Source organism: Rhinopithecus roxellana, unplaced genomic scaffold (genome assembly GCF_007565055.1).
Source record: "Rhinopithecus roxellana isolate Shanxi Qingling unplaced genomic scaffold, ASM756505v1 contig4090, whole genome shotgun sequence".
Classification (NCBI taxonomy): Eukaryota; Metazoa; Chordata; class Mammalia; order Primates; family Cercopithecidae; genus Rhinopithecus; species Rhinopithecus roxellana.
Genome location: NW_022142979.1, coordinates 62915 through 89696, shown reverse-complemented (window position 1 = coordinate 89696; position 26782 = coordinate 62915). Strand labels below are relative to the sequence as shown.

At 57.9% G+C, this 26782-nt stretch overlaps 1 protein-coding gene and 1 long non-coding RNA gene across 2 annotated transcripts in view; both read left to right on the top strand.

Moving 5' to 3' along the window:
• LOC104671362 (ras GTPase-activating protein 3) overlaps positions 1-26782 on the top strand; it is a 99367-nt gene that overhangs the window by 12759 nt on the left and 59826 nt on the right. The gene's annotated exons all lie outside the window — the stretch shown is intronic.
• Positions 3901-12578, top strand: LOC115895981. The gene is made up of 3 exons (XR_004056021.1): positions 3901-7426; positions 7634-10165; positions 11670-12578. It is a non-coding gene; the product is annotated as an uncharacterized LOC115895981 (long non-coding RNA).

Below are 26782 nucleotides of genomic sequence, written 5' to 3'. Positions count from 1 at the left end.
CCCACCAAAAGGCAACAATGGCAAGGCAAAAGCTTTTAGTTTTACTTGATGTGTTAATTACAAATGTTAGTTAAAGTTATTTTTCAGACGCTTCCCCACCCACTAAAACGTCCTCCCACAGACACTTGGCTGGGGGCTCTGAATCACACAGGCGGGGGTGGGCCTGAGTTTCCCCCCTGGGGTTCCTGGGAGGCAGCCACAGCCCTTGGGAGCCATGAACTGGGGCTGTCCCAGAATGTAGGGAAATGTTGGCTGTGCCTTCCAAGTTGTTACAGAGTAAGGGATAAATAAGACAAACCCATCAACGTGGTCACGTACTTATGAGAATCATAATGGGAATTTTCAGCCTCCTTGGAGAGGTGAGCTCCATGTGCTCGGGAACATGAGTTCCTCCACACTCAACGGACAGACACTTGGTGTGCACACGTGCGCACGGCGACATCCACATGTGCACACAGGAGAGTGTGCATGCGCCCCTCACACACGTGCGCCCCTCACACACGTGCGCCCCTCACACACGTGCGCCCCTCACACACACCTGTGCCCCTCACAAATGTGTGCCCCTCACACACACACCCCTCACACACACCTGCGCCCCTCACAAACGTGCTCCCCTCACACACATGCGCCCCTCACACACGTGCACCCCTCACACACACGCGCCCCTCACACACACGCACCCCTCACACACGTGCGCCCCTCACACACATGCACCCCTCACACACGTGCGCCCCTCACACACACACGTGCGCCCCACACACGTGCGCCCCTCACACACACCTGTGCCCCTCACACACGTGCACCCCTCACACACACGCGCCCCTCACACACACGCACCCCTCACACACGTGCACCCCTCACACACACGCGCCCCTCACACACACGCACCCCTCACACACACCTGCGCCCCTCACAAACGTGCTCCCCTCACACACGTGCGCCCCTCACACACGTGCACCCCTCACACACACGCGCCCCTCACACACACGCACCCCTCACACACGTGCGCCCCTCACACACGTGCGCCCCTCACACACGTGCACCCCTCACACACGTGCACCCCTCACACACACACGTGCGCCCCACACACGTGCGCCCCTCACACACACCTGTGCCCCTCACAAATGTGTGCCCCTCACACACACACCCCTCACACACACCTGCGCCCCTCACAAACGTGCTCCCCTCACACACGTGCGCCCCTCACACACGTGCACCCCTCACACACACGCGCCCCTCACACACACGCACCCCTCACACACGTGCGCCCCTCACACACATGCACCCCTCACACACGTGCACCCCTCACACACACACGTGCGCCCCACACACGTGCGCCCCTCACACACACCTGTGCCCCTCACACACGTGCACCCCTCACACACACGCGCCCCTCACACACACGCACCCCTCACACACGTGCACCCCTCACACACACGCGCCCCTCACACACGTGCACCCCTCACACACACACGTGCGCCCCACACACGTGCGCCCCTCACACACACCTGTGCCCCTCACAAATGTGTGCCCCTCACACACACACCCCTCACACACACCTGCGCCCCTCACAAACGTGCTCCCCTCACACACGTGCGCCCCTCACACACGTGCACCCCTCACACACGTGCACCCCTCACACACGTGCGCCCCTCACACACACACGCCCCTCACACACACGCACCCCTCACACACGTGCGCCCCTCACACACACGCACCCCTCACACACGGGCGCCCCTCACACACACGCACCCCTCACACACGTGCGCCCCTCACACACACACGCACCCCTCACACACACGCACCCTCACACACGCACCCCTCACACACGTGCGCCCCTCACACACGTGCGCCCCTCACACACGTGCGCCCCTCACACACACCTGTGCCCCTCACAAATGTGTGCCCCTCACACACACACCCCTCACACACACCTGCGCCCCTCACAAACGTGCTCCCCTCACACACGTGCGCCCCTCACACACGTGCACCCCTCACACACACGCGCCCCTCACACACACGCACCCCTCACACACGTGCGCCCCTCACACACGTGCACCCCTCACACACGTGCGCCCCTCACACACACACGCCCCTCACACACACGCACCCCTCACACACGTGCGCCCCTCACACACACGCACCCCTCACACACGGGCGCCCCTCACACACACGCACCCCTCACACACGTGCGCCCCTCACACACACACGCACCCCTCACACACACGCACCCCTCACACACACGCACCCCTCACACACGTGCGCCCCTCACACACGTGCGCCCCTCACACACGTGCGCCCCTCACACACACCTGTGCCCCTCACAAATGTGTGCCCCTCACACACACACCCCTCACACACACCTGCGCCCCTCACAAACGTGCTCCCCTCACACACGTGCGCCCCTCACACACGTGCACCCCTCACACACACGCGCCCCTCACACACACGCACCCCTCACACACGTGCGCCCCTCACACACGTGCACCCCTCACACACGTGCGCCCCTCACACACACCTGTGCCCCTCACACACGGGCGCCCCTCACACACACCTGTGCCCCTCACAAATGTGTGCCCCTCACACACACACCCCTCACACACACCTGCGCCCCTCACAAACGTGCTCCCCTCACACACGTGCGCCCCTCACACACGTGCACCCCTCACACACACGCGCCCCTCACACACACGCACCCCTCACACACGTGCGCCCCTCACACACGTGCACCCCTCACACACGTGCGCCCCTCACACACACGCGCCCCTCACACACACGCACCCCTCACACACGTGCGCCCCTCACACACACGCACCCCTCACACACGGGCGCCCCTCACACACACGCACCCCTCACACACACGCACCCCTCACACACACGCACCCCTCACACACGTGCGCCCCTCACACACGTGCGCCCCTCACACACGTGCGCCCCTCACACACGTGCGCCCCTCACACACACCTGTGCCCCTCACAAATGTGTGCCCCTCACACACACACCCCTCACACACACCTGCGCCCCTCACAAACGTGCTCCCCTCACACACGTGCGCCCCTCACACACGTGCACCCCTCACACACACGCGCCCCTCACACACACGCGCCCCTCACACACGTGCGCCCCTCACACACGTGCACCCCTCACACACGTGCGCCCCTCACACACACGCACCCCTCACACACGTGCGCCCCTCACACACACGCACCCCTCACACACGGGCGCCCCTCACACACACGCACCCCTTACACACGTGCGCCCCTCACACACGTGCGCCCCTCACACAGACGTGCGCCCCTACACACGTGCACCCCTCACAAACGTGTGCCCCTCACACACACGTGCGCCCCTCACACACGTGCGCCCCTCACACACACCTGTGCCCCCACACATGTGCTCACCCACACTGATGCAGAGGATTCTCCAAATCTGCAGGCTCTACGTGAATAGTGGAAACTGTATATGCAGAGTTAAGTTTTCATTAAGCAAAATTATTAGGCTGCCATGAAATAACGTTTTCAAATAACTGTATTTAACGTGGTAAAAGCACTTTTGTCATTATAACTAAATTAAGCGTTGACTCAGTAGCGTTTTGCCTCCTCTACGGGTTCGTCCGCCGTAAGGTGCAGTTTTTCCCTCACGTTTTAACGGCTCTGACGGGCGCCGCTCAGTCGCCAGCTTCCCCTCTCCCAGTGGCTTGGAACGCGTCTGTCCTGCGCTGGAGGCTTCTGGATTCTCAGAATGCGGCGTGTTTATGGAAAAGCATTAATAGGGATGGGTAGAGACGGGGGTCTCTAGGTTAATAGAGAGGACAGTATTTCCATTTTGTGTAAGTGTGTTTCAAAGTTACAAATCACCTCGGATAAAATAGGGCCCCTTAGACAGACAGCAGGCCTGGCCCGAGGGGAGGGGTGTCTGTGATGACCTTCTCAAGGCCAAAAACTTCAGGACCAGCAGGATTCCTCCAGGGAATGTTTTCTGGAAGAGCGTTAGCTGCGCGTTGCCAGGCTGACTGAGAGGGCACAGGCCTGCAGGGCACCCAGGGTTCCGCCTCTGCACTGCTGCCAGGCTCTGGCTGTGTGACCCGTCACCCTCCAGGCCTCAACATCCACACTCATGTCAGCAGGGTGATGACAACTTCCCGGGGATCCCAGAACGTCACCTGCCTCGACTGCAGGCAGCCTCTGGGCACATGGCCCATTCACAGAGCGTTTGGGTTTTTTCTTTAAGCATGCTGGTCATGACAGAAAGTAAAATATTAACCAAGAAGAATAATCTCACATTTAACTATAGCTTCACCCAAACACGTACATCTGTAGCAACGTAATTATAGGAGACTGAGAGGGCCTGGGCCTCCTCATTCCAGGCTGTGCTTTTCCCTTGAGAAGCAACAGAGGTAGGAGACTGCGGCTGTTCTGACCTCTGGACTGGTTAGAGAGCGTTTGTAGAGTAAAAACATACATAGGAGGCTGTGTGTTCTGGGAGGAGCTAGCAAATCGGCAGGCGACAGCGCGGGGGACACGCGGCCTGCAGAGCATGTGGGAACAACCACCTGCTTCGAGGCCTGTGCTCTGCCTCGACGGCTTTCTCTCTAGAGCTCGAGTCTCTTGTGGCAGGAAGTGAGTATGAATGAATCAGTTAACCATTCTGTAAACTGGGAAGTTGTCTTGTGACCAGCCTTCATGCAGGCAGGTGCCTCCCCCGCGTGCCCGACGCTAACTCAAGCCTTGTGTTTTGTGGGCCATGTGGCCTCGCCCGGGACGAGGGTAGGCGTGACTGTCCAGCCTCCATGTCACCAAGGTGGCATGTTCATTTGTTGAGCTCACATGCTCACCAGCTGTCCCAGCCGGGAGATGCTCGGGAAAACTGCTACCGCACGGCGGCACAGGGGCCATAAACATGTCACCACTGGACATAACGGAAGCTGCCGATGACACCACACGCGAAGCCTCTCGTGGGTTCCAAGTATTTTTACACGGCCAGACCTGGCCCTGTTCCTCGTTCAGCAGCCTCTCTGTGGAAACCTCCTTCTGCTGCCGGGACCTGCAGCAGCCCACAACTGGGGGTGGGGCTGGGGATGCTTTCACCCCCGACCAGGGGTTGTGCCCGGGAGTGTTCCAGCTTAGCACCCCCCATTGTCCCCAGAGCTGGGAGCTGTGGGTCTTTCCACTGTTGGTCACGACTCTGTCCTGTCCCTGCACATGAGAGCGGGTGGCTGAAAAATCAACACCAAGTAAGCTTTGGAGGGAGCGTGTTTAACCTGCCCCCGGGTTTACACTGAAACCCTGCGCACAGTTTATTAAGGGATACTCCTTAAAGAAGGTCGGGGAAGGATGAAGAAAAACAAGTTGCTTTTACGAGTCAATTAAATACATAACAGTGCTCAACTCATTTTGGCCTGTGTGGTTTAAAGACCAAATAAGAATATGCTGTTATTTATTTAAAGGTGAAATGAGGGTCTGGGCCCATTTTGCACCATTTAGCAAGTGAATGGGTAGCTTGTGTGGTCAGACCTCACTTTGACTGACAGAGCTGGGAAATGTGCAAGGAGCATTTGCTGATTAATTTGCCGCCCTCCATCCGTCTGTGTCCCCGTTCCTTCACCCCCCTGCGTGCCAGGCCGAGATATCCCAGAGAATGTTTCCAGAGGAGGTCTGGACTCAAGTCTAATAAAGGAAACCCCAGGAAATCCAGAACAGAAAGTTAGCCTGTGACAGGAGGAAATTTGTTTTACACTCCACAGCTGAACTTGTGGTTGCCTTTCTAATGTCTCGTGGGCTGTGCTGAGGCTAGGGCAGGTCTCTCTCCCCTGCATGGACATAGCAGACACTCGCCATGGTGGGGTGGATTGATGGACGTGGTACAAGCTGCATGGACATCGCAGACACTGCAGACATCGCAGACGCTCACCGTGGTGGGTGGACTGATGGACGTGGTGCGAACTGCATGGACATCGCAGATACTACAGACATCGCAGACACTCCAGACATCGCAGACACTCGCCATGGTGGGTGGATCGATGGATGCGGTGTGAGCCGTAGGGACATCACTCACTGTGGCAGGTGGATTGATGGACACAGTGTGAGCCAGTCAGTCTCTGACGCCAGCTGTTTTACATTCCTGGGTAGCATTTGTTCCCTCTGGTTTTCTTCATTGGCATCTTTCTCTTCTTTTAAGAAATTCGTCAGAAGCAACGTGGTTCTTCCCAGTGAACACAGCAGAGGTCTGCCTGACATTTTAGATACATTTCTCCAATTCTCCTTCCGTTCCTCGCCAGCCACTGTGTGCTGCGCTGAGCCAAAGCCACAGGTGTGTTTGCCCGAGTGCTGGGCCCTGTCGGGAGGAGCCGTCTGAAGCCCCCGGTCTCCATGGAAGGAGGTGCCCTGTGAGAGACGATGTGCCAGGAGGAGGCTGGTGTGGCCGAGCAGACAAACTTACATTCGGAGAGGCCTCATCTGGGGAAACAGCCCAGGAGGGGCAGCAGCCGTTGGGCTCTGGAGTTGGCTGTGACTGGTGGCCAAGCACCCCTCAGGATCATCCCAGCCTTCCAGCTCCTGCCTCTAAGTCAGGAAAGGCTTCCCGTGCATGGCAGGGCCTCCGCTGTGCTCTGGAGTTCTGGTCGGCCTCTGCTGGGATGGGCCGGGCCTTTCTCTGGTGCCCAAGGGCCTTAGTGCCTCCCAGCCCCACCCTCCAGCCCTCCTTGAGCTAAGCACCTTCCCAGCCTCCTGCTGTCCTCTGGTTCACTCTCTGAATGGGGAGTGTTGCTTTTTTGCTGAGGATTCTCTTGGAAACGCTTTGAACTGAGAGATGGACGCACAGTGGTGCCTCTGCCTCGGACGTTGGTGTCCCCTGTGGCCCCGTGGGAGTGGACGCTGGCAGTCGGGGCACTTTGGCTGTGGGAAAGGAGGACCACGCTGGCCACGGAGGCCTGAGTGTGTGGGACCAGGGGCAAGCAGGGAGAGCTGGCATCCCCCCACCCCCTTCTCCAGTTACCAACCCTTAACCCGGAGATCTCCAAGCGGAGTCCCCATAGCTGCAGCACCAGCCTCCCTGGGCACGTGTGTGAAGTGCTCGAGGCAGGCCCCATCCCAGACCTACAGAGCCGGGACGGGCGACCTCTTTCCACAGGCCCTGCAGAGAGTTCCCATCTGGCTGAAATCTGAGACTCCTGGTCTACAGAGTGCGATTCTCTCTTCCTGCCGAGTGTCAGGAGCAGACCAGCTTCCCGAACAGTCACCTGCAGAGCTTCCGCTCCTTCAGGGAGGGCCCTGACGTCCTCGCGGTGGAAATCCTCCACCTGGCCAGGTTCCGGCTGCCCTGGACCCCCTGGAAGACTCCAGGATTGAGGAGCAGACGCAGGGCTGCCTGGAGCTGGCCTCACCCCTGGAGCCCTGCTCGTGCCGTTTTTTGGTGACACCCATTCACGGTAGCCTGGCTGAGGGTTTGGTTCTCCTTCTCTTTATTTGCTATCACTAAATCCGTCTGATTAAGAATTAGTCTGGTGTGCCCTTGTCCCAGGTGCTGGAGGGGGTGACTGGGGGCCGCCGTTTCCAGGGAGAGGGAGAGACAGTGTCACTTACGGGACCACACAAAGGGGCGAATCTGCCTTTTGCCTTTGTCTCTTCCGCTACAGCTCCCACCCTCGCCTGTTCCTTGGAATTAGACAGGACGAAGTCTGTGCCTCCTTCACCGGCATAAACAGAAGCTATTTAAGTTGATGGACCCCAGCCCCAACCAAGACACAGGATCTGATGATCCTCTGGAAGTGCCGTTTTTGCTCAGATAGCAGCCGGGGGTGTCCTAATTCCTGACCAGAGATGGAGGTTTGACACACTCTGCTTTACACGTGAGGTTTTCTGAACAGCTTACGTAGCTAGAGGCTGTTTTGGAGAAGCAGAGATAGTCGTGGACATAGTTGCAAATACCAAGGTTGTCAGTGGACGTGGAGAGGTTGGGCTCTGTGGCGCAGGAAGTGACGTTTCCCTCCTTGGAGGCTCATCCCGTTAGAACTCAGCCTGCGGCTGGTTTGTGGCTCAGCCCGTTAGAACTCAGCCTGCGGCTGGTTTGTGGCTCACCCATTAGAACTCAGCCTGTGGCTGGTTTGTGCCGTTCCATGTTGCAGTTTTAGTTTTTTTTCTTTTTTTTTTTACGTTGAGCAGCCCTGGATTATGACAGGTGTCTGGCGATGTCTTTCCTGACTGGAGCACAGCTCAGCCCCCGACCGGGGCCTCACTCTGCTGCCCCCCACCTGGGACACCGTGGCTCTGTCAGGAGGATTCTCACCCCTAAACAAGCACAGTCTGTGGTGTCAAACCTGGCGGTGTCTGGATGGGTGTGTTCTGGTGCTGTGAGGCTCCGGTCTGGGCCATGGGGACGCGGGAGGCTGAGCGGGTGAAGGCAGCTGTGACGTGTGTGTCACGCCCTGTGCAGGTGCCAGGCGGGGGCTGTCAGTCCTCACAGCACCCAGGAGAGGGAAGCTTCTTGTGTTTGTCTTGCTGATGAGGAAACGGCTCTGGGAGGGAAGTGCTTTGCCAGGCTCATGCTGGGCCACAGCTGCCTGCTGCTTTCCTGAGAAGCTGTGCAAGGAAGTCGTGGAGGCCGAGTGGGCGGAACCTGTCTTGTGTAGGGCCGGGGTCACGCAGCTGTGCAGGGAAGCAGCCACAGGCACGGTGCTGTCCAGTGAGCGGGACTGTATGCATTTCACCTGATTTCAGATTTGAGCTGAACGTAATGTTTGCATGCATGGGATGTTATCCTTTTGATGATTTTTTCATTACTTAAAATCTACCTTGCGGGCGTTACAGCATAGGTTTTGGTCGGCGGCCCGGGTCTCTCTCTCCCTGGTCCTGGCAGCCATGTACCCCATGGACCCAGAGCAGGGATCCAGGTTCCAGGCCCTCCTGGGCACTGCTGAATTCTGTCCCACCGACTTTGATGTTTTATGTTTTATTCTGAGCATTTCTGTTTCTGTTGATGCACTATTTTTTTCTGGTTATAGAAGGAATAATTTTTCTTTTATCAACCACCCAGGCTGCAGCCACGTGTGACAGGTCAGGTTCTGGGATGGGGAGAGGGCCTGGCCCGGAGGTCGGCGTCTCGCGGTTCTCACTGGACTCCACAGACGCTCGTTGCCCTGAGGGTGCGGCTGTGGCAGCGTCTGTGGGTGGCTGAGGAGACGGGACGTTCACTGTTCACCGGGCAGTTGCGCCCCAAGGGTGTTCTGGGGGCTGCCTCATGTCCCAGAGCTAGATCCACACGATGCTGAGCCTCGTGCCACTGCGAGACCACCCCCAGTCAAAGAGACCAGTCCCCTGCCCCGTGGCCCTGCACCAGCCCCGCCTCTGGTGCCGTCTCTTTGGAAGCGACAGCAGGAGGAGGCTGCTCGCAGCATTTGGAGGCTCGAGGGCCCAGTCTCTGGGTGGCCACAGCCGTGGTGCAGCGGAAGGAGGAAGAACTTAAGTCAGAGAGTCCTGGGCTCCAGTTTTGCCTTGAAGGCAGAGGCTTCACACGGTTGCTGTTCCATACGAGTGCCAAGCAAGACCCTGGTGCCAGAGGTGTGGACTGAAAATGAAGCCTGAACATCCTGTGACTGTCATGAAGCCGGTCGTGGTCGGCGGTCCGTGTGTGTCTGTCAGGCCAGGGCCCTGCTGCCTGCCCTCTGGCTTCAGGAATCCAGCTGGGGAGAAATGCTCGCTCTGAGTAGCCCTGGGATTTTGACCCAGCTTGAAGCTGTAAACAGGCGGAGGTGGCTGAGTGGAGAGGCTTTGCTGTCACAGAGACCTGGGCCTGCCCTGCCGCCGTCCACCTGGAGCCCACCACAGCCTCACCCTCTGTCACCTGCCTGCTGCCATCTGCCTGGAGCCCACCACAGCCTCGCTCCGTCACCTGCGTGCTGCACGTGGCAGACTGAACTGCAGGACGCCTGTGTTGCCCCCAGTTCTGCTGTTTAGGAAAAACTGTCTGTGCTAAGTTGGATCTTCCTTGTGACTGATTCAGAGCAGCCACATTGTTACGGAAGAGCTGGGAACCAGACACGGGGTTCAGAGAGTCCTCGAGGTATCAGAAGAACTCCTGGAGAGCAGGCCGAGGGCTGTGTGATTGCCACACCCTCCGTGGGGCCCCGCTCCTGAGTTAGGCTGTGCCCAGCAGCCCAGTGAGTCAGAAGGTATGCACACGAGGTGTGAATCCCACCTTGCTCCAGCACCTAGAAAACAGCACCGCGGTGATGGGAGGTGGATGACAGACACGGGGTGACGGACGGGGGATGATGGACTCGGGGTGATGGACGGGGGATGACGGATGTGGGGTGACAGACGGGGGATGGCAGATGGGGGATGACGGATGCGGGTCGATGGATGGGGGATGACAGACGCGGGGTGACAGACGTGGGGTGATGGACGGGGGATGATGGACGCGGGGTGATGGGGGCATGATGGACGCAGGGTGATGGGGGGGATGATGGACACGGGGTGACGGACAGGGATGACGGACGCGGGGTGACAGACGCGGGGTGACGGACGGGGGATGGCAGATGGGAGATGACGGACACAGGCCGATGGATGGGGGATGATGGACGCGGGGTGATGGGGAGATGATGGACGCGGGGTGATGGATGCGGGGTGACGGGGATGACGGGCATGGGGTGATGGGGGATGATGGACGCGGGGTGATGGACGGGGATGACGGACGCGGGGTGACGGATGTGGGATGATGGACAGGGGATGGCGGACGTGGGTTGATGGATGGGGGATGATGGATGTGGGGTGACGGACGCGGGGTCATGGACGCGGGGTGACGGGTAGAGGATGACGGATGCAGGTTGGTGGATAGGGGATGACGGACGTGGGGTGACGGACGCGGGGTCATGGATGTGGGGTGACGGGGGGATGATGGACGCAGGGTGACGGACGCGGGGTGATGGGCAGGGGATGACAGGCGCGAGATGATGGATGGGGGATGATGGAGGATGATGGGTTGTGGGATGACAGGACTTCTCAGCGCTGGTTGCTCCTGTCTGGGGGTGGGAATGAGTGGGAAGGAGAAAGGCTCGGAGAGGTCCTTATCCAGTGGCCAGGAGCAGGGCTCAGGTTTTTCGTACAGTGTTCAGGGAATCCCACAGAACCCCTAGGGGACGGCAGGGCCACCCCCACCATGCCGGCGGGAAGCAGGCGTGGAGAGGCTCAGCCTCTGAGGCAGCCGTGGGGAGTGGCACTCAGAGGCTGGCTCAGGTCCCGGGCCAGGCGAACTGATCCGCGTCAGCCTCTGGTTCTGAAACACTGAGCCTGGCTCCATTCTGAAAAGTACAGCAGTAATTTGAGCCTCGTTCTGAATGGCGCCGCTGATTCATCCTGCTTTCGGCGCACAGCGGCCTCTGCTTCCTCAGATCCTGGCAGCCTGGCACTTCCTTACAGGACTGGGCGTGTGGATAGCCATGGTGGGGGACGTTCTTTAAACTGGGGAAGGGGCTCCCCTAGACACAGTCGCTTCTCACAGGAACCTTCTAGAGCCTCACCCAGAGCAGAGTGGACACCCGCAGCAGCCCGGGTTCCGGGGAGCCCCGGCCGCCTTCCTGGGTCATGAGGGACAGGCCAGCCCCCAACCCTTGGGTAGGAGGAAGCCAGGCCTCAGACAGGACAGGCACTGGGGTGAACAGACGGCTTCCCCTGCAGGAGGAGATGCAGCCGTTCAGAAGCAGACCTCCAGCGTGGGAAAATCAGACCCATGGTGTCAGGGTGCACGAAGGCAGGACACACAGGCCTGTCCCCTGCGAAGGCCAGGACATGAAGGCGGAACACACAGGCTCGTCCCCTGCGAGGGTCAGGACACGAATGCGGGACACACAGGCTCGTCCCCTGCGAGGACCAGGATACGAATGCGGGACACACAGGCCTGTCCCCTGCGAGGACCAGGACACAAAGGTGGACACACAGGCTCGTCCCCTGTGAGGGTCAGGGTGCCCAGGGTCAAGGCTGGAGCCTGAACGCTGTCCACAGACCGTGGCTGGATGGAGACCGCCATGTTGAAATGTTGTGCATCTGCTCCAGGTGTGGGCGTGTGGTCCAGAGAGGAGGTGTGGGCCGTGCACACCAAGCCGTCCTCGCAGCTGCGGCTCTGGGCGGGGCTGACTGAGGGAGGGAACAAAGTTAACTTTTTCTACCTGGAGACTTAACTGGCTAGAGTGAATATCTATTTCTTTGTAATTAAGGACATTTTGAAATACAGAAAAATAGTTTCCTTACAAGACTTTTAATTTTAAACATACGCAGAGCTTTCTGAAAGGGACGCCATGTGTAGTTTGGTTTCTGTGGGCTGTGTGCCTTCCATGTGCCTGGAGGATGGGCAGGTGGTTTTGTAATGTGTGTTGTCGTTTGCACCCAGCTGGTTCAGGTGTTAAACCAAAAGCAATTAATAAAGCAAAGCAGTGGTGGTGGTCAGTTTGGACCCCCTCCCCACGCCGGGGGCTTATGCTCTGGAGCGGGCAGCGTGGTCTAAGTGGGACTTGTGTGTGAATCGCTACACCTACGCTAAGTAGAATGGGCATTTATTTGCAAACTCTGAATTACACTTTTTTATTTTATGTTTAAACTTAATGAGGACAAATTGCCATTATTGTTACACGTAATGAGTTGACTGTCAACATTTAATATAAACGAAGGAAATGTTGGCAAAAGAGAGATTAGACCTAACATTTTTATTTATAATAATCTCAAATGCTATTACATTTGTAAGCATTTTTGTTGCTTTGTAGTTGTTTTAATTTTAAGTTTTCAAGAATGAGAAGTTGTCCCCACTGAAAGCCCAGCACGCCAACGTCTTTCAGTTTCTCTCCATTCTTATTTTGCCTCGTGGAGATACGGTGGGCACACACATATTCAATATTACACACACATCTGTAAACGCACACAGGAAACATTACACCCGTACATTTCTATGTATTATTGAAAGTTCATCGGAAAACACACCAGAGGCTGTGTGCTGCTCTGTGACGCGCCCATCAGAGGCTGTGACCCATCCAGAGGTTTCCGTGTGCCGCTCTGGGATCCCAAAACCCGGTCGTCCTCCTCCTCCCACCCAGTGCCTGCGATTTCCGGCCGTGGCCGCACTGGAACGGCAGCTGTGCAGGGTCTTCACCCGGCCACGGTGGTGCAAGGCGCTCTGTGTGTCAGAGTCTCGCGCTGTGGAATGCCTGTTAACGCTGATTCCCGCCACTGTGTAGCTTACCATGAGAGTTTTACAGCTAGCTGACTTCCTTAGGCTCCTGGAATATTGATTTGTTCTTATGTCCTCTTAAAAATATTTTTCAAAGATGGAGAAGACATCGTAAATATGCCGTCATGGTCAGGTGTCGGGGAGGACGGATGGGCTGCTCAGAGCCTGGCCTGGTTTCTGTCATTTCCTGAACGCTGTGGGTCTGCTGCAGACACCAGTGCCGCCCATCCAGCCTCAGGCTGGGTGAAGTGAGGTGGAGGAAGCGTCTCTTTGGTCAGTGCTGGCCCCGGATGTGCCTGTGGCCTTGTCGGGCAGGAGGCAGGCGAGGAGCTTCGATGCCCGGCGGTCCCTGTCCCCATGCTGGAAGAAGGGGGCTGCCAGAGCTGCTCCTTGGCTGAGGGCCCCCTGAGCCCTTTTCCCATAGGTGTCCCCTCCCAAAGCCAGGCTCCTCATAAATTTGGGGATACAGAGCTCGCGGCACCCCTGGTGGAGTTGCCTCTGGAGAGCTCAGCTGCGGCTGTGAACCCGCCTGCGCTTGCTGGTCACACGGCTGCCCAGTGAGCACCCCTTGGTGCAGGGTCCATGGCGCATGGCGTCTCAGAGGGTTGGCAGCTGCTGGGGATGAGGCTGGAGCCCAAGGATGGGGTGGGGCCTTGTGTGGGGGTGGTCCTCCCAGTCCCGGACCTGCCCTCCACCTGGGAGAGCCCCGTCTGCCGTTCTGAGGTGATGGCTTGGCCCTGGAGACACCTGCCCTGGCTGGGGGGCCAGGCACGCTCTCCATCTCCAGGGGATACTGGGGCTTGGGGAGGTCAGAGTCTGTTGGAGGAGGGTGAGCCAATTGGCCAAAGGGTGTTTATGGCCCAAGGTGGAGGTTGGGCTGGTGGGGGGAGAGGAGGAGACGAGGGCCTGGGGGCCACCCTTCCTGTGAAGGCTGCTCTCCGGTGTTGGCGACGCTCAGGTGAGGGTGTGTGGGGAAGGGAGGGGAGAGGCGAGCGTGTGTGGGGAGGGCAGGGGTGAGCGTGTGTGGGGAGGGCAGGGGTGAGCGTGTGTGGGGAGGGCAGGGGTGAGCGTGTGTGGGGGGAGGGGTGAGCGTTTGTGGGGAGGGCAGGGGTGAGCGTGTGTGGGGAGGGCAGGGGTGAGTGTGTGGGGAGGGCAGGGGTGAGCGTGTGTGGGGGGAGGGGTGAGCGTGTGTGGGGAGGGCAGGGGTGAGCGTGTGTGGGGAGGGCAGGGGTGAGCGTGTGGGGAGGGCAGGGGTGAGCATTTGTGGGGAGGGCAGGGGTGAGCGTGTGTGGGGAGGGGAGGGTTGAGCATGAGTGGGGAGGGCAGGGGTGAGGGTGTGTGGGGAGGGGAGGGTTGAGCATGAGTGGGGAGGGCAGGGGTGAGGGTGTGTGGGGAGGGCAGGGGTGAGCGTGTGTGGGGAGGGCAGGGGTGAGCGTGTGTGGAGAGGGCAGGGGTGAGCGTGTGGGGAGGGGAGGGTTGAGCATGAGTGGGGAGGGCAGGGGTGAGGGTGTGTGGGGAGGGGAGGGTTGAGCATGAGTGGGGAGGGCAGGGGTGAGGGTGTGTGGGGAGGGCAGGGGTGAGCGTGTGGGGAGGGCAGGGGTGAGCATTTGTGGGGAGGGCAGGGGTGAGCGTGTGTGGGGAGGGCAGGGGTGAGCATTTGTGGGGAGGGCAGGGGTGAGCGTGTGTGGGGAGGGGAGGGTTGAGCATGAGTGGGGAGGGCAGGGGTGAGGGTGTGTGGGGAGGGCAGGGGTGAGCATTTGTGGGGAGGGCAGGGGTGAGCGTGTGTGGGGAGGGGAGGGTTGAGCATGAGTGGGGAGGGCAGGGGTGAGGGTGTGTGGGGAGGGGAGGGTTGAGCATGAGTGGGGAGGGCAGGGGTGAGGGTGTGTGGGGAGGGGAGGGTTGAGCATGAGTGGGGAGGGCAGGGGTGAGGGTGTGTGGGGAGGGCAGGGGTGAGCGTGTGTGGAGAGGGCAGGGGTGAGCGTGTGTGGGGAGGGGAGGGTTGAGCATGAGTGGGGAGGGCAGGGGTGAGGGTGTGTGGGGAGGGCAGGGGTGAGGGTGTGTGGGGAGGGCAGGGGTGAGCGTGTGTGGAGAGGGCAGGGGTGAGGGTGTGTGGGGAGGGGAGGGTTGAGCATGAGTGGGGAGGGCAGGGGTGAGGGTGTGTGGGGAGGGCAGGGGTGAGCGTGTGGGGAGGGCAGGGGTGAGGGTGTGTGGGGAGGGGAGGGTTAATGTGTGTGGACTGGGGAGGGGTTGCCCCCACTCCAGAACAGACACCGCACTGCAGCCTGCACTTGGAGTCTGATGCTCTCTCAGGCAGTCTTGTCCTGAGTCATAAATAAGAAAGGAAAAATCAAAGTTTGGATTTGCTATTTTCTCCTCTTCTGAAGTTGGCATTGAGACGTCAAGTCTGGGCGGTGCAGGTTTTGACTGTGGTTCTCCGCAGGGTGGTTGATGAGAGGCTCTGTGGCCGGCCCACTAGGAGGGCCTCAGATGCTTGCCCTGTAATTGCGCTGGGTGTGCCCGCCCCTGGAGTTCCCTCCACTGATGACAGGGTCAGGCAAAGAGGCCGGTTCCTGCTAGCTGCAGGTTTTGTGAGTACAGGTTGTGGGGTGCGGGTGTGGGTTGAGCCTCTGACCAGGGTGTGGTAGTGTCTCAGGCCACATTGCCAGTGGTGGGTGTCTGTAGCCAGGGCAGTGTGGATGCATCTGTGGGTGTCTGTGGCCGGGGCGGCGTAGACGCGTCATCTGTGGGTGTCTGTGGCCAGGGCGGCGTGGACGCATCGGGGGTGGTGGTGCTGTGGCCAGGGCAGTATGGACGCATCGTCTATGGGTGTCTGTGGCCGGGGCAGTGTGGACGTGTCGTCTGTGGGTGTCTGTGGCTGGGGCAGCGTGGACGCATCGGGGGTGGTGGTGCTGAGCTGAGACTCGGGCTCCGGTGTCAGATGCTCCTTGGGGGCTTGGTTCTGTGTTCCCCATTCCCCCATCTGGGAGCCGCCTGGCCTTCCCTGTGGATGTAGCGTGAGTCTGGGGTTCTCAGTGTGTTTTGTGCTTTGCGAGGGTGAGAGCTACCCCAGAGAGAATGCCAGGCTCTTCCAAGATACCCCAAAGGGTCAGGGCAGCCCTCACTGTGCTGAGGCTGACTGTGGTCTCTCGGGCATCTCTCCCAACTTGGGCCAGGTGCACAGTGTGGTAGGGCGAATGTGCACACATTTCTGACGGACTTGGGGGAGACCCTCTAGGTCCCCTTGAAGCACAGAGCCAGTTCACCTGGCTTCTCTGCCAAACACAGCAACCGTCACGGCCATCGGCCACAGCCACCTCCACGCCAGCCACAACTGCATTTCTCCCCCGGGGCCGGCTGCACCAGAGTTGCCCACGTCAGCGTCCTCGGCTGACAGCATCGCAGCCTCACTCTTAGGGGTGAGTGAGCAGCAGGGGTGGTTTGGGTCAGGGACCCCAACTCTGCGAGCCCACCTGCCCACCTGCCCACCTGCCTGGGGCTGGTCTCAGGCCCCGTGTTGCCTTGTGGGTGGGTTGGCAGCACTGCTGACTGCGTCCACGGCGATTATACAGATGACTTGGTCTTCCTGTCGTCCCCCAGCCCATGGGACTCCGGCCTCCACGGGCTTTGCCGCCCTCCCCAGAGGTCAGGAAGCCCCAGAGTCCATAGGACAGAGGTCGCCCTGGGGGCAGGCGAGGCAGGACGGGCAGTGATGCTGCGGCCTTGGCCATGACACCACCTGGGGGGCTGCAGTCTGACTTCTGCCCCTGCCACTGGCCATGTGGCCTGCTTACCGTCCTGGGCCTCAGCATCTTCTCCTACAAAATGGGGTCGTGATGGTTCCTGAGAGTTTGTGTGTAGAGGGCAGTGCTGGCACATGTCAGAGACGGGCCCCTCGCACCTCCTGCCTGTCCCACGCAGCTGCATCAGGCTCTGGGGGAGGGTAGGACCTGAGCTTGGTCCTTCCTGTGGGAAGTGCTCTCACTCCCTCTCTGTCCCTCCCTGCCTTTGTCTTTCTGTCCCTCTCCCCCTCGCCGTCTCTCTGTCTCCGTCTCTCTTCCTCTTCGCTCTCACTCTCCCCCAGCACAGGTCCCACCGTCTGGTTCGGGGTCCGCTGCTCTGCCGCCGTCTGGGCTCCTGGCTGGGGCTCTGCTCTGCTTCTCAGCCCACTGCCTGCCCGCTGCCGCCTACTGCCCACCTGCCGCCCGCCTACCGCCCACCCGCTCCTGTGCGTCACAGCCTCCGTCTCTCTGTTTTCTGGCACTGGAAGAAGACACTCTTTTTAAGACCGTCCTGTGACTCACACCCAAAGGGAGATCATTTGCATTTGCACAGCTGTATGCAGTCTGGGGGCCTCCGCTCGAGGCTGGGGGCTGTGTGTCGGGCAGGTTCCTTCGGTGCTGGGTACGGGGTCTCTCACCCTGCAGACATCGCTTGTGGGGTCCTTGGAAACTGAGACCCCTGCTCCCCACGTTCTGATGAGAGGGCCGGTGTGTCTTTATGCCGTGGTCCAGGGTGAACGATTGGCCACATTTCCTGGGAATGCCATTTTCCACGTGCTTTCCAGACACCACTGCCTTGGCCCACTTTGAAATCCAGCAGGTGACTTCAGGGCCCACAACCCTCTCACGTCCACCCCCAGAACCCCAGGTGCACCCACAGCAGTCACGGGAAACACTTAGAAACCGCCTTCTTCCCTGCAAGGGCTCCAGTTTCAATTCTGGGGCTGTTTGGGTTTTGTGCATTTCACTGCTGGCCTCACTGTTTTACCAACAGGGGTGACTTGGAAACGAGGACAGCCGAGCGTGTTTGCTGAGGAAAGCCCGGATCTCCAGCACGCAGCGCTGGCTGCGGCCCCTGGCGTGGGTCAGGGTCGGGATCGGGCCCCTGGCGTGGGTCAGGGTCGGGATCGGGCCCCTCCAGGTTCGGACTGTCCATGGGGTGGTGCTTAGATGTCTCCAGGTGGGGCCCAGCACCAGCAGTGACTGGTGACTCTCTGGCCCTGAGGGGCTCATCCTCCCTCTGTCCTTCCTGTGGACGTGCAGGCCCCTGGTGGGCTGTGGGGGTGCTGGGGCCACTGCCCACCGTCCTGCTTGGGGGTAGACCTCGCTGGGCAGCAGAACCCCCTCCTAGCGCATGACCCGGGGTCTGCTTACCTTCCTCTCCCTCTGAAATTCCCTGGTTCTTCAATTTTGGTCCCTTTTTCTGGGCCTCTCTGACTCGTCCGTAACAGAAGTGCAGAGAGGTTTGGTGGCTGCCGTTGGCCGGGACGCAGGCCTGCAGGACCCTACCTTGCTGGTGACTTCACGGGCCATCCGTGTGGGTGTGGGGAGCCCCCGTCCCCCCACCCCGGCTGCTCCCCAGGCCCCTGGGCGTGTCCAGCCTGACACAGGCTGACGCTCACCCCCTCACCTGCGGTTTCAGTCACCTGTGGTCAGCCATGGTCCAAAAATGTTAAATGGAAAATTCTAAAAATAAGCGATTTCTGAGTTTTAAATCGTGTGGTGTTCTGTGTAGCGGCTGAGGCCCCGTGGTCCGCCTGTCAGTCACCTAGCAGCCTGTCCAGGTGGTGAGAACACAGACACACGGGGTCCAGGCTCCACGGCTTCAGGCATCCCTGGGGCCTTGGAGGTTTCTCGAAGGGTACACAGTTCCCAAACGGTGGGACATCTAAGCAGGTCCGGACAGCAGAGAGACTGAAACAGCCTGGGATTTTCCGAGTTGAGGTTGTTTCCCCAGGTGTCCTGGTGTGGGATGTGCTTTCTGGCATTTTCCACGGAAGCCACGTCAGCCGCCCTCTTCCCAACTGCCAGGGCCGGCTGCCGCACTTGTCTTGGAGGTGGGTTCCAGAACAAACTTCCAGCCAGCGTGGGGCGCAGCGCAGGGGGACCGGGCCCGGATGGGGGTCCCTGGCTGCTCTGAGCATCACGTCCTCCGCCCGACAGAGCCTGTCCCCACGACTTTCCTCCCCTTTCCAGGCCACACTGACCGAGTGCTTTGCAGGTGGGCGGCACCTGGTGTTCTGCACAAAAGTCTAAAAATCTCCTTTCAGAATGCATGGAGGCTACTGTGCACCCCATGGCCGAAGCTCTGAGGGTGCCCAGGACGTAGTGGGGAGGGTCAGGGCCGAGGCTGGTGCTGACAGAGGCACTGCTGGCCGGGGCGGGGCGGAGTCAGAGCTGCGTCTCCTGCAAGCTCCTCCATTCACCATTCGGTGTCTTCCTGTTGCGCAGAGTTTGGAAAGCCTTGCTGTGTTCAGCTGTGTCAGTGTGGTGTCTCCATCCTGGTCTGCCGCTCTCCAGAGCAGACGCTTTGCAAACCTGCCATTTTTCTTGCTTAATTAGGACAATAGTTTTTAAACAGCATTAGAGTTAAGGAGATAAAACTATGTTTGAGCATCGAGCAGAGCACATGGGGGCTGCAGGGGGCTGCGAGGGGGGCTGCGGGGGCTACAGGGAGGCTGTGGGGGGCTGCTGTGGGGCTGCGGGGCAGGTGTGCTGTGGGGGCTGCATCTCAGGCACTGACCCTGCATTTGGGCCAGTTTGAAACAGAGCCTTACATAGGTCCCAGGCAGGGAGGGAAAGGAGGGAGACGCGCTGTGAACGCAGGTCTGAGAAGCGCTGACCAGCGGCGTGAGTCATTCCCAGACACCCCAGGGAATCCAAATGTGCCTGGAAAGGGAGAGGCAGTCACCCTCCCTTCCCGACCCAGCACCCACCCACAAGACACGCTATTTCTGTACCGTCTCGGGGTGATGGAGGCCTGGGAGGGGCTGCCGGCCCCACGTGTCCCGGCCTCAGGCCTCAGCAGCTGCCTGTGGGTTGGGAGCGTCTGTTGTGCTTCCGCCTCTGACCTTCGCTGCTGTTCTGACCTTGAGGAGAGGAGGGGTGGTTGGGGGCTCGGGGGGCCGGGCCCTGACTGCTGTGGGTCTGGCTTCAGTGGGTGTTGCTGTCTTCTTGCCTGCGGTAGCCCAAAGCTCTGTTAAAATAAATTTCAGAGCTTTTATTTGTTCATTCTTTAAACCCCTTCTGAGGTCCTTCCCCAGCCCTTGTGGCTTCACTGCCTCTCTCCTTGCTGTCTGGGACATCCCACGGGGCTCCTGCTTCCCTGGGTCTGGGCTGGTCTCTCCTCTGGACACTAAGCCGGCCTCCACGCCTCTCGCCCCTCCCGCCTCCCCTCATCCCGGCCATGGGGTTTCCCACATCTCGATGGGAGGGGGCCGGCCAGCCCGAGTCCACACACACCTCCTTCATGTCCTGACCCCAGCCCACCAGGTCTCAGGGCTGCAGCCCTGCTGCACTTTCGTCTGTTCGTATCTCTGCCTCAGACCCGGCCTGGGTGCCTCAGCCCTGCTGAACTTTCGCCTGTTCATGTCCCTGTCCCCCCATGGCTCTGGTGCAGACCCCTGGGTGTCGCTGGTGTGAGGCCTGGCTGGGCACGCGGACCCTGGGATCCTTAGCGTCTGCTGACCTGCACGTGGGTCCCTGTTGCCTCGTCCACCTGTCCTCTCAACTCTGCCCCCAGGGTAGAGGGCGTGGCCTCCATGTGATTTTTTTTCCTGCTGTCTTGGCTGGGCCTGGCTGGTCACCATCACTGATGAGCTGTTGACCACAGGCTGCCCGCTGTAGCCCTGTGTGCTGTGCCCTTTTGCCAGTCGCTGTGCTCCCCTGCAGCCCCCAGATTGGGGTTTGGGTCCCGGGGTCCACTTGGGCCTCTCTGTGCTGGCGGCCGGCCTGGGCCTGGACCAGGGCTGTAGACCCTCAGCCTGCTCAGCCGAGGGCCGAGAGCTGCCTTTGTCTGAGGTCTCCATCTGGGCCCGCTTTGTTCCCAGGGGTCTCCATCTCTCGCTGGTGGTCTCCCCGGAGCCCCAGTGGCAGAGCCCTGGCCATCTGCACTGCTGCAAGGCGTGTACAGGGTCACGAATGAGACAAGACCCCATGGTGGGGTCTTGAGACCCAGGTGGGGTCTTCCTGACTCATCCGCTCCACGTAGGCTGCGTCCCCTGTCCTGTCTGCTGCCCACTCTCTCCCGCCACTCACCCCAGAAACCTGCCCATCAGCTCCCATCTCAGCATCTGCATCCGGGCAACTGTGTGGTCCCGCAGAGGGGAGCCATCTGTAAGGTGGAACGGGATGGGGAGACGGACGGCAGCCTCTGTGGCCGGGCACTTCCGTTCTCACTGTGATCGCTGCTTCACATAACTGCTTTCTTCTGGGAAGTAGAACTCAGAGGGCGTTTAGATGCTTGCAGGAAGATACTTCTGGTGGGGTTTTCAGGCTGCATCATTCCTTTCTTTGAGAAACGCCCTGAGGCATCTATTTGCTGCCTGCCTCATCGCTTTGACATTCTGTCTCACGTAGCAGCAACAGCGTCTTTTGGACCCATTGCCCTGAGTTGGGAATGGGATGGTTGTTCGGGTGTTTGCTCCTGGCGCCCTGTGGGATGCACACAGCATGGCCAGGCAGGTTGCCGGCTGCTTGTAGACTTACAGCTTTTCAGGACACACTGGCACCTGCCATCTGATCTTATCTGCAGGGTATTTTATTGCTCAGTTAACTGAAGCAGAGATGAGTGACAGTTCTAAGACCACCCAGGCCTCTGGTCTCTGGACAGTTCCTGTTAGCTCTAAAGATGCTCCTTTGGTCAGCCCGTATCTGCTGAGAACCGCTCGGTCCAGGAGGGATGTGGACACAGACGTAGTGCTGCGCCTGGCGGAAGGGGAAGTGCCACAGCCTCAGTGAAACTGTGGCGCCTTGGACACTCAGGGACAGGTGTGGTGGCTTTGGGGGTGATCTGGGAGCCTCGCGGAGGAGGAGATTTTGAGCATGGCCTGGCGCACGGGAAGAATGGAGACGTGGAGGAGGGCACTGCAGGCGGAGAAAACACATGTACAAAGGTGCACACGTTGGCAAACACGGAGTGCGTTTGGCTGCGGTGTAGGGTGAGTACGTCCAATCACTGGACGCAGATGGACATTGCTTGTGGGGGCTCCAGTGCCTGGCTGAAGGGTCAGTGCTTCATTTGGTGGGTGCTGGAGAGCTGTTGAGTGCTTTGGGAGAGGAGGAGGGAAGGGTGGTCCTAACTGTGGTGGAGACCCCCATGCTGGTCAGTGTGGTGCTACAGTATTTAGAGAATGGAAAGGGAAGGCATTTGGGAAACGGGCTGTTTGGCTGGAAAGGAGCAGTTGTTCCCGTAGGAGCCATCGAGTTATTCCAGGCTGGAATAGTTTGAATCACAAAGGAGGGTGAGTTGTACCCAGGACACGGATGGTCAGCCAGAGCTCATACTCTGCCAACTGTCCCGACCGGGGTCCCCGGGACTGAACACTGTGAGAAGGTGGCTTTAAGCAGGAGGTCGGCTCAGTGATGGGCCTCTGAGCTGAGGCAATGCACAGGGTTCTGAGCCGGGGGTACAGAGCCACTGAGCGTCGGAGAATGGCCAGGGTGCTATTCAGGTGACAGTGAGAAAGGCGTTTTTCCAGAGGAGGCGTGGGCCGCTGAGCAGCTCTCAGACCCGAGCCTTCGCCAGGGTCACCCTGCATTTTCGAGAACGCGGACTCCCAGGTAGCCCGCCGGGGTGTGCCTGTGCACCCCCTTCCCGGACACCGATGCCGCCCAGGGCCACCCGGAGAGCACCCCCTTCCCGGACACCGATGCCGCCCAGGGCCACCCGGAGAGCACCCCCTTCCCGGACACCGATGCCGCCCAGGGCCACCCGGAGAGCACCCCCTTCCCGGACACCGATGCCGCCCAGGGCCACCCGGAGAGCACCCCCTTCCCGGACACCGATGCCGCCCAGGGCCACCGGAGAGCACCCCCTTCCCGGACACCGATGCCGCCCAGGGCCACCCGGAGAGCACCCCCTTCCCGGACACCGATGCCGCCCAGGGCCACCCGGAGAGCACCCCCTTCCCGGACACCGATGCCGCCCAGGGCCACCCGGAGAGCACCCCCTTCCCGGACACCGATGCCGCCCAGGGCCACCCGGAGAGCACCCCCTTCCCGGACACCGATGCCGCCCAGGGCCACCCGGAGAGCACCCCCTTCCCGACACCGATGCCGCCCAGGGCCACCCGGAGAGCACCCCCTTCCCGGACACCGATGCCGCCCAGGGCCACCCGGAGAGCACCCCCTTCCCGGACACCGATGCCGCCCAGGGCCACCCGGAGAGCACCCCCTTCCCGGACACCGATGCCGCCCAGGGCCACCCGGAGAGCACCCCCTTCCCGGACACCGATGCCGCCCAGGGCCACCCGGAGAGCACCCCCTTCCCGGACACCGATGCCGCCCAGGGCCACCCAGAGAGCCACAGGATGAGGGAACTTCACTTAGTTGCTTGGTCTGTAAAAGGTCACAGAACCTGATGTGGAAGCTGTCTGGGCACACAGAGAGGAGAGGCTGGATTCTAGCTGCGAACTTTCACCGTAAAGTAACAAAGTGTGTTTCACAAATGAAAACAGCATTTTGCACAGGTGAAAACTCTGTAGGCCTTTGCTTAGAGCCTTTCCCTGTAGGCAGATTTTGCCAATCGTGGTGTGAAAAATTAACTTGGATTAGCTTGCAGTACCAAAGAGAATTGTGGTTTTGTGTCATAATTGCTCTGCCCCCACACACTCCGCTGAGTCAAGTGAACACAATAGCTTAACTTTTACTGGATTAGAAAGGGAGACAGAACTCAGGATTGGACTTGTTTGCTCAAATCACAGAATTGTGGAGTTGGGAAGAGACCCAGGGTCACCTGAGGCCCAGCCACTGAGCTTACAGATGGGGAAACTGAGGCCTGGAGAGGTTGGATGAGTTGCCCCAAGCCACCTGGTTTGTGGAAACAGCCGGGCCCATCGTCCTGACCCTCGGAGTGTCTCTGGAGCCTTGCCTGCTGCCTGAGCTCTTCGGTGACTTGTGAGGCTGAGTGGACGCATGTGAAGGTGTGTGCATGACATAAACAGGTCTCTCTTAATCAGCCACAGGAAGGAGTGAAGCCCTGAGACTATGGCATGGAAGAATCTAGAAAACATGAGGCTGCCTCAGGGAAGCCAGGTGCAGGAGGCCACATGTGATCCCATTTCTGTGAGATGTTTAGGACGGGCAAGTCGGTAGCGATAGAGGGTGGATTCGTGGATGCCAGGGACTGTGGGGAGGGCGATGGGCAAATAGGTAGCGAGAGAGGGTGGATTTGTGGGTGCCAGGGACTGGGGAGGGTGACGGGACTGGGAATGGTTGTGGGGTTTCTTTTTCAGGTAATGAAAATTCTTTGGAGTTAGTGGTGATGGTTTTATAACTCTGTGAATATACTAAAAAACACTGAATTGTACACCTTAAAAGGGTGCACTGTATGATACGTGAATTACATCTCCATAAAAAATAATTGCAAAAAATTACTAAACAGCCCCAAATTATTCACCAGTGGAGGACGATAGGCAGCCAAGCCATTACTCAAAAACCCAGTAAATAAAAGGGAAAAATCAAGCATTTATCCCGACTGTCCTGTGTGAACCTCACTAATGGGTAACTAAATAGTAAATTCCCCTTACAAAATTATTTCATTTTGTGAATTAAAATGAAAGGTAGAATATCATCACCTTCCACCTCCTACTAGAGCAGCAGATGTAGGTACACACTGTCCGGTTCTGTTGATCTGAGATGGAAGAATAGGGTGACTCTAGAACTCTGAAGCGTGCTAAGCTGTGGGTGGGGCGGGACATGACAGAACATTCTGGAGTCGGGGAGCCTGTGCCACAGTCTGGGTGCCGACTGTGTGGCTGTGCACATGTGTAAACATGTTGAGCTCTGTTTACTGAGTGTATATTATAGCCCAACAAAATGCATAAATAAAAATAACATAATTAAATATAAGCTCTAAAAAGAAGTATTTATTTATACCCTTTATTATTCCAAAAAAGGGTGTCAGGTAGAATGTGATGCGTGTGTACTAAACACATTCACATTTACCAATGTTGCCTCTATCAGTACTGAGGTACCCATGTTTTTTTTAAGTTGTAAAATACACATAACATGAAATTCAGCATTTTAAGAATTTTAAAGTGTACGATTCAGTGGCATTTAGCACATTTACCATGCCATGCAGCCATCATCCCTCTCTAGTTTCAACACTTCGTAATCACTCCAGAAGAACATCCTTTAAGTGATCACTTACCATGCCCTGGCAGCCACTAATGACATATCACATTTTATCAGTTCGTGTGTTGATGGACGTTTGGGTTGTTTTCCCCTTTTTTGACTATCGTGAATAGTGCTGCTATGAACATTCGTGTGTGTTTGTTTGTACACCAGTTTTCAATTCTTTCGAGTATATACCTAGGAGTGGAATTGGTGGCTTATGTGGTAATGCTGCGTTTATTGAGTGGTGGAATTGAAGGTAACCTGCTCATATTTCCCACAATAACCATAATTCTGTACCTGTCACAGTCGAAAGTCTCTCTGTGGGACCCTTGGGATTCAGACTCATCGTCACCCACAAGCACCAGAACATTCAGGCAAATGTGACCTTACAAAATGGATAAAATAAGGTGCGTGAGACTGGCCCTAACACAGCGATGGAGATGTGTGATCTCTCAGACAAATAATTCAAAATAGCTGTTTTCAGGGAGCTCAATGAACTTCAAGTAAACAGAGAATGAATTTACAAATTTATCAGAGAAAGTTAACAGATTGAAGTAACAGAAAACAATCAAATGGAAATCTTAGAGCAGAAAAATACAATGAATGCAACGGAAAAATGAAAGAGAGAGCATTAGTAGCAGAACTTATCAAACAGAAGGAAGAATCAGTGAGCTCAAAGACAGAGCATTTGAAAATGCACAGAGAAGAAAAAAGAAAAAAATGAAAAGAAATGAAGAAAGCTCACAAGGTCTGTGGGACGACATCAAAAGAGCAAATATTCGAGCTATTAGAGTTAAAAAGGGAATTGAGAAAAACAAAGCAGAAGAAAACTTAATTCAAATAAGTAACAGAAAACTTTCCAACCTGGAGAAAGATGTAAATATTCAGGTACAGGAAGGCCAAAGGTCACCAATCGGATTCAACCCGAATAAGAACACTCTAAGATATACTGTAATAAAAAAAACTCAAAGATCGAAGACAAAGAGATGACATCAAAAGCAGCAAGAGAAAAGCAGCAAATAACATTTCAGGGAGATCAAATATACCTGGCAGCAACTTCTCAGCAGGAACCTTTAGGCCAGGAGGGAGCAGGGTGATATATGCAGGGTGCTAAAGGAAAGCAACTGTCAACTGAAAATGGTGTACCCAGCAAAGCTATCATTCAGAAATGGAGAGACGGCGGCTTTCTCAGACAAACGAAAGCTGAGGAGACTCATCACTACCACGCCCGTCCTACAGGAAGCTCTAGAGGGGGTTCTTCAAACCAAAGGAAAAGGATGCTAACGTGGTTGTCATACTGATACTGTAATTATGGCGTGTAAACCACTTCCATCTTTTGTAAGAAGAATGAAAGACACAATTAATAAAATAATAACCACAACAGTTAGGAGATAGGCAATATCAAAATATAAATCGTGACACCAAAAATTTAAAATATGGGAGGAGAAGGGAGTTCA